We start from the raw sequence: 11,853 nt of genomic DNA on the forward strand, positions 1-11,853 counted from the left end.
AACCCTGCACCATTAATCAGCCACTCCCCATTTTCTCCTCCTCCAGCCCCTGGAGGCACCTCATTTACACTCTGTCTCTATGGATTTATCTTCTCTGAGTACTTCCTCCAAATTTAATGATACAACATGTGACCTTTTGCGTCTGGATTTTTTACTTAGCATTATTGTCTCATTTTATTTTGATTATCTATACTATTAAGAATTTTACTTTAGCTGTTGGTATTTAACATTCAGTGTATTGATGTTATAATATATTCTTTTTTGATGTTTTATCCGCCAAGCCCAAATCGTTCTTTCATTTATTTTATTTCATGTATTTACTTTGATCAGGGAATTCTGATCGCCCTGTTACCTTAGAAGACCTGAAGAAACTTAAATATCTGGAGTGTGTTATTAAGGAGACCCTTCGTATTTTTCCTTCTGTGCCTATAATTGCCCGTGGTCTTAATGAAGATTGTGATGTTGGTGAGAATTCTTTCATGAAAGTAGTGGGGAGAGTGGACTTTTCTGTGTCTGTCTTGCTCTGTTCTCATGACATATCGACTGCCTCATGACAGGGGGGTACAACATCGTGAAAGGCTCTCAAATACTCATCGTTCCCTACGCACTGCATAGAGACCAAAAGTACTTCCCTGACCCTGAGGAGTTCAAGCCAGAGCGGTTCTTTCCCGAGAATTCGATGGGACGCCATCCATATGCATATGTGCCCTTCTCTGCTGGACCCAGAAACTGTATAGGTTTGTATCCATCAGAATCGGTTTGACCTTTCAGATGCACATGGCAGGGGGTTTCTCACCATAGTGTCTTTGAGATGTAGTGTCTCAGATACAAGTCTGTGAAAAAACTAGTTGTTTTATTTTCCCCCCACTTTACTATGACTGTCATGAAGAATATCAGTTTTCTGGGGCTCTTGTAACAAAGCACCACAGACTGGGTGGCTTAAATGACAGAATTTTATTTTCTCACAATTCTGGAGGCCAGAAGTCCCAGATCAAAGTGTCTGCAGGGCTTGTTTCTTCTGAGGCCTCTCTCCTTGGCTTATAGATAGATGTCTTCTCCCTCTGTCTTCACAGAAAGAGTTTATTCCTCTGTCTGTGTGTGGGTGTGGGTGTGTTTTTAATTAATCCCCACTCAAGGATACATTTTTATTGATTTTTAGAGAGAGAGGAAATCATTGATGTGAGAGAAACATTGAGTGGTTGCCTCCCATACGTGCCCCAACCAGGAATCTAACCCACAACCTAAGTATATGCCCTGATGGAACTGAACTCACAACCTTATGGTGAATGGGATGACATACCAACCAACTCAGCCACCCAGCCAGGGCTTGATCTCTTCTTTTTATAAAGACATCAGTCAGTTTAGATTAGGGCCCATCCATAGGACCTCATTTTCTTTTACTCACCTCTTTAAGGGCCCTATCCCCAAATGCAGTCACATTGTCAGGTACTGAGGGCTAAGAATTCAGCAGATGAATTGGGCGGGAATACCATTCAGCCCATAACATAAAGCATAACCAGTTCATGGTAGAGTTTTAAAATGTAGATCTTTGGATTGAAGTAGAATATACTTTACATGGTAGATATCTTATTCATAACAGTTTATTTAACCTGCTTTTATTGTTTTTAAGAATTGCCTTTTTCAAAACCAAAACTGAGAATGCTCACCATAGGACCAGTGGAAGTACTTAAACAAAATGATTGCACACCGCCATGCATTATAAACACTTTGGCTTAGTATCTCTGGCATTTTATTTATGTAAATGCAGGCATTGCTGCAATGAGGCCTGGTAACTCTATAGTAAACTGCATTGAAGGCCCAGAGGAGAGCATTCTAGAGTAGTGGTTCTCATGCTTCAATGAGCCCAGGATTCATCTGGGTGCTGCATGGCCTGGATTCTTTGTCCACACAGCTATTCAGATGCACTGGGTGGGAGCAGGGAAGGTTACTCAAGAATCTTTATTATTAGGAAGCATCATGAGTGATACTGCTTCCCGCAGGGCCTACTGTGAAAATCTAACATCCCTTGCTCCCTCTAATAGAACCTGTTGTTTCTCCCATTTGAGATATATCTGTAATTAAAGTTATGCTATTTATATTAATTTGAAGGTCAAAGGTTTGCCATGATGGAAGAAAAGGTAATTCTTTCATGCATCCTGAGGCATTTTTGGGTAGAATGCAACCAGAAAAGAGAAGAACTTGGTCTGGCAGGAGAGCTGATTCTTCGTCCTACTAATGGCATCTGGATCAAGTTGAAGAGGAGAAACACAGATGCATCCTAACTCTATGATTGGCTGTGCCTTAGTAGGAATAAAGTCTTTCTTTAAGAGAATCTTTGCATTTACAATGTGTAGATCATGAATTTAATAGTCTTAATACCTACACCTAATTTTTTGTTATCCCCACTTACCTTGGGGTCAAGTCTACCAAAGAGAGAGTTTTTATATTTTCATCACCACCATTATATTACCCTTGCTCTTGATCCCAAAAGGTGAGTTAACTGATGTCTGTACCCAAATAAACATATATATTTCTCAACAGAGGGGTCCATAGTCCAATTCAATTTCAATTGACAGACCCAAAGGATATAAGTTAATTGAAGTTCCAGAATTTTTAAGGTATTCTTGTTGAACACAAATATACATATATACATATACATTTAATTTGAAAAGGTTAATTAAATACTTAGGCTTGAGCTTAGGTTTTAAAAATTATATCAGTGGCATCAGTTATTAGAATAATTATGATGATGATACTTTCCAGATTGTACCAAGGAGAGCAGATCATTTATAAGTTGACTCATAGGTTCTGAGTCAACTTATAAAAAAAGAAAATATTAGCATCAGGTTTCTATATAGAAATGTGATTTTTAGTACAGCCTTTATGCTCATGAAACATAAGTTGACTAAGATCAGGAAAGTGCAATAAAAAGAAATTGTTGGTGTCTTGATTGATACCCTTGATCTAAAAGGCATCACAGCTTGCATATTTGAAATATGCTACTGCATTACAACCAGAAATCATTTTATTGGCCTTGCTATCCTCCATTTTTAATAAACAGAGTTCTGCAGTGCAGCAATATGCATTAATTATTTACTTAAGTATCAAATCCCTGAAAATCTAACTTTCTAACCAAACTGATGTAATGCAATTTTTAAGAATATAGAAAACAAAGGAGATTTAGTGGGAAAGTGGTTATGTCTTTAAATATTTTAAAAAGTACAAAAAGGAGAATAAATTATTTTGTGTGGATGGAGTAGATAAATCTAGGATGGAAGGATAGAAGTTGCAAGGAGGTGTATTTCACTGTATAGGGAAACTTTTTCTTAAAAATTAAAATAAGATAGAACTTCTTGAGCAGAAATGGGCTCCTCAGAAACCAGTATGTTTTTTTTGCAGTCAAGGTATCCTGACAGAGAAGTCCAAACTCTATGACACGAGTGCTAAACTGGGTTTTTAACCTACTTTTTAAAAAAAATTCTCACCCTGCCGAAACCGGTTTGGCTCAGTGGATGGAGCGTCGGCTTGCGGACTGAAAGGTCCCAGGTTCGATTACGGTCAAGGGCGTGTACCTGGATTACAGGCACATCCCCAGTGGGAGATGTGCAGGAGGCAGCTGATCGATGTTTCTCTCTCATCGATGTTTCTGGCTCTCTATCTCTCTCCCTTCCTCTCTGTAAAAAATCAATAAAATATATTTTTAAAAAAATTCTCACCCAAGAATATTTATTGATTTTAGAGATTGAGGGAGAGGGAGAAAGAGAAAGAGAGAAATATAGAAGTGAGAGAAAAACATCGATCATTTGCCACCTGTATGTGCTCTGACCAGTGATAGAATCCACAACCCAGGTATGTGTCCTGACTGGGATTTGAACCTGCAACATTTTGGTGTACAGGAGGACGCTCCAGCGAACTAAGCCACCTAGGCAGGGCCAGATAACAAATCTTTTCAGCTTTGTGGGCCTTACTGTCTCTGTCACTGTAGTTATAGGGTGAAAGCAAGCCTCCATAATTATGACTGAATGTACATGGCTGTGTGCCAATAAGACTTGATTTGCAAAAAGAAGTACTGGGCCAGATTTGTTCTGGGAATTGTAGCTTGTCAGCCGTGTTACATCTTATTTTCTGAATTAGGAGGGAACAGGACCTAGACATCAACCAACTCCCTTTCGTACTTAAATTTCAGTGATATTTTATACTTTGCTCGTGGCATAGGTACCATTTGCCAGAAGACCCTTTCAGGTTCAGCTATCCACACCCACCTGTTATTCGGTTGTGCAGCTAGGCAATTACAATGGAGAAAGTCCCGTTAGATGAGATTTAAGCTTCATTTGACTCCAAAGAATGGGGAATGTGCCGAACATTTTTCAAAAAGGAAACCTGCATATGAATTGTATGGCCCCAACGTGAAACAGTTAATATATTCAACTAGAGGCCCGGTACACAAAATTCGTGCATGGGGGGGGGGGTTCCTAAGCCCGGCCTGCACCCTCTCCAATCTGGGACTCCTTTGGGGATGTCCGACTGCTGGTTTAGGCCAGATCTCTGTGAGATTGGGCCTAAACTGGCAGTTGGACATCCCTCTTGCAATCCGGGACTGCTGGCTCCGGGACCACTCACCTGCCTGCATGCCTGATCGCCCCCTAACCACTTCTCTGCTGGCCTGATTGACACCTAACTGCTCCCCTGACAGCCTGATCGCCCCCAACTGCCCTCCCCTGATGGCCCAATTGCCCCAACTGCCCTCCCCTGACAGCCTGGTCACCCCCAACTGCCCTGCCCTGCAGGCCTGGTCACCCCCAACTGCCCTCCCCTGCTGGCCTGATCTTGCCCCAACTGCTCTCCCCTGTTGACCTGATCTTGCCCCTAACTGCCCTCCCCTGCCAGCCTGATGGCCCCCAATTGCCCTCCCCTGCCAACCTGGTCCCCCCAACTGTTCTCCCCTGCCGGCCATCTTGTGGTAGCCAACTTGTGATGACATTGGGGTGGCTATCTTGTGGCAGCCATCTTGTGACAACTTGGGGTGGCTATCTTGTGACGACTTTGCGCGATGCCACGTACACTTTTATTATATAGGATAGCTGGACACAGGAATGGCATGTTCATGGACCATGTTGACAGGACAAAACGCTGAAACCGTTGGCAGAAAGCTAAAGTCAATAGCAAAGGCAAGTGAACACGGCCTGCAGAGCCCAGCAGGGAGGCTGCAGACGGGTGGCCCTTTGTCAGAGGCAGGAGACCCTCGGCCCAGAAGCTCAGAAGCAGCTGTGCCTTCAGGTAGAGAATTTCTATTATTCCCATTGCTTCCAAATAAAGCAGGTTTTTAAAAAATTAAGTCTAGTTTTTACATTATGAAGAAGCCACTAGTTTGTTTTAATTGCCTGCCTATTTAGAAAGTGTTGAAGAAACTGGTGTTCTTATATGTGGACATATTTAAGTGTTAGCTATTTTAAACTCAAAAGAATATTGACTGATTTAAAAATTAACAAATGCGCTTCAATATGTTGAGAGCTTTACTTGGGGAATCTGGAACGATATTATTGCCATTATGTACAATAATTTTCTTTGTGCTCAACTCAAGAGGGTTCACAACTGTTTAGTTCCCTTCTACAAGCTTCCTTTCCATAATTATGAACAACACCTGTGACAAATGAGCAATGAACACAAGTATTCCTCTGGATGTCTCAATTTGCATCTTGTTTCGAGTCCCGGAGCACAAAATGTGTAGAAACCCATGTTCTCTATATGGTAATTGTGTGCTGAGATTCACCATCCACACGTTGAGAAGAAACTCTACGTCACCTTAGATTAAGGCTCATGTTCAATAGCCCTCACCCAGCAGAGTCACACATGTGCTGCTTTCTCTTTTAGGATGGTTCCCTTCAGGCAAGCAGCTTATTTCATTTGCTTGTTTGCTACAGTCTCCTGTGGTGAGTGAATTATCTACAAAACATCCAGTTAAGGGTGTGGGAGAGAAGTTAGGAAGGACCGGGCACCACTGAAAAAAGCTACTGAACATAGAGCTTTGGGGAAGGAGCCAGGCCCTAATAAGTCAGGACTAGTTCTTTGAATGCTCAGTATTTCCCAGGCACCTTAGGGGAAGGAGCCCAGGAGTGGGAGTGCCTCTGGGTATGTGTTGGCAGAAACTTCTGTTTGGAAAGGACTCCCTGCAAAGCAGCTCGAAAACAATCAGCCTTCTATCAACATTAGTTAAAAATCAACTCTGTCTGAATGTTCCAGAGTGCCAGGCATTTTAAAGTGCCTGCGTCCAATCTGAGTATCCTAATAGGTACACAGTACATACTTTGATTCTTATAGGCAACCTGCTAACCATTTCAAAATTCAACGTTCCTGGTTTAAATTCAATTCAGTAAGCCATCCATCTGAATAGCTCTAGTTTCAACAAACCAGTAGTTTTGACCTTATTTCTCTCTCTCTCCATTCCATGAAATTTTCAGGGAATTAGGATGATCTGGACACTGTTTCCCATGATTCCTGGTAGAGCGGTGTTTTGTCTGTGCCACCTTGAGGGGTGGATTTGGAGTCAATGTTAACTTAGGATGACATCACAGTGCTGTTTCCTTATTTCTCAGATGTATGGCTAAGACAAACACCTCTTGGGTAAAGGTTGTATTTCTAAAGAGAGATAATTTCTTCAGGAAGAAGCTTTTTTTTCTAAACCGCAACTCCCCTCCATCCGTCCACCACTCTTCATTGTTCTTCTGTGCCATAATCATCTCCACGTACAAGTCCACTGATGCTGAGGATTAGAAGCCAGAGATGCCCTGGATCATGGCCACCACAATGTTCTCTTTATGGAAAAAAAATTATATATGTTCATGCTAGGAAAATGGAGGTTCAAGTAAGCAGAAAATGAGAAACTACATATTGTCTATAATCCCATCATTCAGAAATGGCTATTTTTAAAGGTGTTTTGTTTGATCTTTCATTTATTTTTCTACACATGTCTACTTACACATTTAACAAAGATGTTATTAATTATAGATATTTTTATTACTCACGTTTCCTATTTATAGCTATCTTCTCGTGTGAATTTGTATGTCATATTATTTGAAGCTTAGTATTCCCCCTTATTCATGTTATTTTTGTATGCAGATTTCTGCACACATATTCAGTTATTTTGGTAGAATAGCCTTTTAGAAATAAGGTCGAAAGGTGTGGGTATTTTGGAAGGTTTCATGCTCTACATTGTGAAATTCACTTCCAGAAAGGCTATTCCTACGCTGACTTTCTCCCCAGCACATGGGAGGGATCATTTCCCCACTTAGGCTGACTGGAATATTCATCAGTTGTTCCTCTCCTGGCACCTCCTCACCTCTCTGGAGCAGTCGCCTAACTCATCTCTGGGAGACTGCTGCCTCCCAGTTAGGGTCCATGCGGTTGTGGCTGTGACCCAGGCAGGCCTGACCCAGTAAGTGCACACAGCCTGTTGCCTGAGGTGACCTGCTCAGAGCCACCGCCTGGCAACAACACTATTGTTTGCACTTCTAGAGATAATACTGATTTTTTTTCCCCTTCAAACTGGACTTGAGCTATGGGAGCACACAGAGGCCTAGGGTCTGACACCGTCTTGCCATTATGTGGAGCAAAGGTGACACTGAAACAGAGCAATCGTCTGCAGACAAATGGTGTTATGATAGGGTCAGCTGAGCCCCACGCCCAGGTCTGCCTGAATCCAGATTCCCCATGGACTCTGGGGTCTGAGCCCGTACATTTCATTTTTATCAGTTACGTTGAACTTTGAACTAGGCTTTTTGTTTGTTTTTTTATCATTTGCAACTAAAGTCAGTACCTCAACACAGAAAACTTAGATCATTTAAAATGTTTGCTACTCTGGTGAGTAAAATGGCATCTAGTTGGTTAAACTGGCCTGTATTTATGATTCTTAACATTTTCTCATGTACTTAATCAGTTGCTTGTTTTATTTTTGCAAATTACCTTTTCATATCCTTCACCCACTTTTTAAAAATCAGAGTTCTTTTCTTCTCCTTATTGATTATGTAATTTTTTTAAAACAAAACCAAATAGCCCAAAGTCTATGGACACAGAGCCCAGTGTGATATAACATAACTTTATGTTATGAGATAACTTGTGTAACATTGTTTTACAGACGCTCTAAAATACAATACAAAAAGCCTATCATCAAGTTGTCATCATCATCATCATCATCATCACCAACTTATGAGGATAAACAAGAACACTCACTAGAACTTTCTTTCTGTTTCTCTCCAAAGTTAGTGTATTTCTAGCTGCGTTACCCGCAGTCAACTCACCTGGCAGTTGACAAAGGCTCAGGCCCCGAATGGGGGCTCTCAGCTAACACCACTCATTGTGTGCACCCTCTCTCTTCCTCTCTGAAATATATATATATTTTAAATCTTTGTAACACAAATTTCCAAGTTGCCCGTGATGACCATACTGATACCAGGTGTGCTACATTAAGCTGAAGTACGTTCACACAGAAGTGACCATTTATAAAATATTGTGTAGGTTAAGTAGAAAAATAGAAATTTGCTAAGAGAGACAGAGTTTTCCTTCCACACTCAGAGACTCTCAGTGGTAGGAGGGGCTAAAGTTGGGGGGGCTGACAAACAACCATGAGGTCTGGGTTTTTCACAAACCACACAATAGGACACTGAAGAGTTAAATTTCCTCTGGAGGGAAAAATATCCAGATTTCATCAAATCTGGCTGGGTTCCAGGAAATGAGTACAAATCAACACAACCTCATCTTTTACTTGGGCATGTAATAAAGATATTGATCTTTGTTCTGTGTGGATGCTGCTTTATGTTGAAACAGGAGAAAACGGTTGGCAATAAAAGTCTCTTATCTACGGCCCTTTGGTATTGATAATCCTATGGGGCCTTTGAACAGTGCTGGCAGGGTCACCACTGGCCTTTGTAGGTCAGGGCAGGACATTGTTTGGGCAGAATTGAGAGGAGAGTTTTGAAATGTGACCTCCCCTGGGGTATGAAGGATGGGTTAAACGTTGCCAGTGGAAGCCAGGGGTCTTGGACCGATCTCTTTATTACTCACACAGGGGTGAACAGAGGAGCCCTCCCACGGTCAGAGCCTTTGGGACTGAGAAGTGGGTAAGAGGCTAAGAAGGCGAGACATTGCCATGGCTTCAACTCTCATGAGGGAGACTGAGTACAGAGAAGGAATAGGCCACGGGCAGTGCTGCAGTCTTTTGGCAGCAAGGGTTCAGGAATCTGGAGAAGGGGCTGTGACATAAATGGATAAACTAGACAAGAAATACAAATTTAGAAGCCATTGGGGGAGCCAGACACATACCCACTCTCTAGTGGAGTGGTTCTCCGAATATCTGGACCCACGGCTTTTTATTTACACATTTTGCCGTTTAGCAAAGCAAACACACATATCAAAAGTAAGGTTTGGTAAACAGTAAAAGATTATCAGGGCCAGGACCGGTTTGGCTCAGTGGATGGAGCGTCGGCCTGCGGACTGAAGGGTCCCGGGTTCGATTCCGGTCGAGGGCATGTGCCTTGGTTGCGGGCACATCCCCAGTGGGGGGCGTGCAGGAGGAGGCAGCTCGATGTTTCTGGCTCTCTGTACCTCTTCCTTCCTCTCTGTAAAAAATCAATAAAATATATTTTTTAAAAAGAAAAAAAAAAAAGATTATCAGGTTAGGGGGTTGCCTAGAGCCATTCATTGTCTTGACAGAGCAATCTGTGCATAGCCCTCTTTCTTGCTAAAAGCCCACTGACCATCAGCCTTCTGAGGACCGCTTGCATAATTATGACCTGCTGGTCTTAGCCTCCAGCAGGGCAGTGCCACCAGTAGCAGAAGGCAACAGAACATGGACTTGGGTAATGGACTTCACAGGTACACATCTGATAGGAGGACAACCAAGGAATCCAAGGTCTGTCTCCCTTTTCACCAAGGTGTGGGAAACCTCTAGTTGGAACTTAAAGCTCCTATTTTAATTACTGTTGATCTCTAGCTCCTCACTAAACTGTGAACAACTTTGAAGGAGGCCCCCTTTCATATTCCATGTCCATGGGCATTGAGTACATGTCCAATGAATGAATACATCTTTATTCTAAAACAGAGGCTCAAAGAAATACAAGTATTAGCTCGAGGGCATAGCAAGTCCAGAACCCAGACCAAGGTTGGCATTCGTATCCCAGGTGATGGCCCATGCCATGTATCCTCAGACTGTGAGAAGGACAAAAGATGGCAGGGCATTTGTCACCACCATTAGTCATTTTCCTTATTGACTAAGGCTGTGATTCTCAACCAGAGACAGTGTTGGCCCCCAACCTTACCCAGGGGACATTTGACTAGAGCCATTTTTGGTTGGCTCACCTGGGTGAGGGGGTGCTACCAGCATCTAGTGGGTAAAGGCCTGTTGATGCTAAGCATCCCAGCAGGCACAAACAGGGCCTCACAACAAAGAATTATCTGGCCCAAATACCAGCAATGCCATGGTTGAGAAACCCTGCTCTAAGGTCAGTATTAAAACCTTATAATGAAAAGGGGATAGTTCAGGGACAGCAAGAAAGGGGTTGTAGGACATGGGAGGCTGTGCCCTTGTTCACAGTAAGACTTGATGAGAGAGAAGGAACTCTCTCTATGCTGGGACAGAGAGGGGTCTCTGGCAGCAGAATCCCTGTGTGGTGTCCCTTGTCCCAGAAAGAGGACTTTGGGTCACCAATGACCCTGACTTGTGACTTGCACTTGGGTCCCTATAGACTAAATTCTGGATTCTTCCAGAGATTTTGTCTAGCAATTTGCCATTTTCATTGGGCTTCAACAACATTTTATTTCACTGGTGGGGGATGGGGTGGAACTTTTATCTTTACATAACAGTAGTCAACATGAGGATTCTAAACTGCAATGGTATTCATTGAAAAAAGTTTTTAGAATACTTCCTCTCAGTTTGAGAGGAAAGTCTATTTAATCTCAGAGAATTTCTATGGAATTAAGACTCTTATCCACTGTTATTTAAACAGAGAAAAATATTTTTAGAATCTTTATATTGTTTCAATGGGTTTAGAGATTTCACTAACTAGCTAAACCAAATTTAGAAAAATGTTATTGTTTCCCAAGGAAGTATTTCTCTCATTAGAGTCTTTCTGCTTCTCTCAATAGGGTTGGAGAGTTATCAGTATAGCCTTTTATTTGGGCTTTAGGATAAAGATGGGGTTTCATGGTTAAATAATACAAGAATATAAGGAACTGATATAATTTCACATATCAGTTTTCCATGAAAACCTACCTTGGCATAAATATGCCACTCCACGCTAAGCTTCGTAAAAAGCAGAGCATCATAAATATGTGCTTTTTGTGTAGCTGGAATGTACTTAATTTTAAATTGGAAAGCAACTAAGGACTCTTTATACCCAGATAGGGCATAAAATCTTAGCAACAGATCAAATAAAAATATCTGAATAACTGCCTGCCAGATAGAATGTCACAATAGTTCCTTAGCATTTTACATAACGACCTCTTCCAAGTTTAAATACCTCTTAACTTTCTGTTCTATCGAATAAGAACAACAAAAAATGCTGGCTTATTTCTTCTCCAAAAGTCTCAGATGAGTTTATATGGGGCTAAGATACATGGCATGGTATTTACCTTTACTAACTAGTCTCTCACTGTCACCTTCAGTGAGTTCTCTCCCCTCTCCCACCATGTTTTTCTTTGTGTAAGAGTTCTGAAAGAGCCATCCGTAGTTCTAATCTTGGGTCATCTTTCATTCTTTATTCCCTCATTAAACTTTGTTTTAAATGGGTCTCAAAATTCTGTGACAGATTTTTGGTCAAGTTTTTACCATGAAAAAGTACTGATTTTAAAAACTAGTAACTT

At 41.6% G+C, this 11,853-nt stretch overlaps 1 long non-coding RNA gene across 1 annotated transcript; it reads left to right on the plus strand.

Annotated features, from left to right (window-relative positions):
* The first annotated feature begins 84 nt into the window (after positions 1 to 84).
* On the plus strand, positions 85 to 2,332 carry LOC102242726. Its single transcript, XR_313408.2, has 3 exons — positions 85 to 465; positions 558 to 737; positions 2,110 to 2,332. It is a non-coding gene; the product is annotated as an uncharacterized LOC102242726 (long non-coding RNA).
* Positions 2,333 to 11,853: the final 9,521 nt, after the last annotated feature.

Source organism: Myotis brandtii, unplaced genomic scaffold (assembly GCF_000412655.1).
Source record: "Myotis brandtii unplaced genomic scaffold, ASM41265v1 scaffold1719, whole genome shotgun sequence".
In the NCBI taxonomy this organism is placed as follows: domain Eukaryota; kingdom Metazoa; phylum Chordata; class Mammalia; order Chiroptera; family Vespertilionidae; genus Myotis; species Myotis brandtii.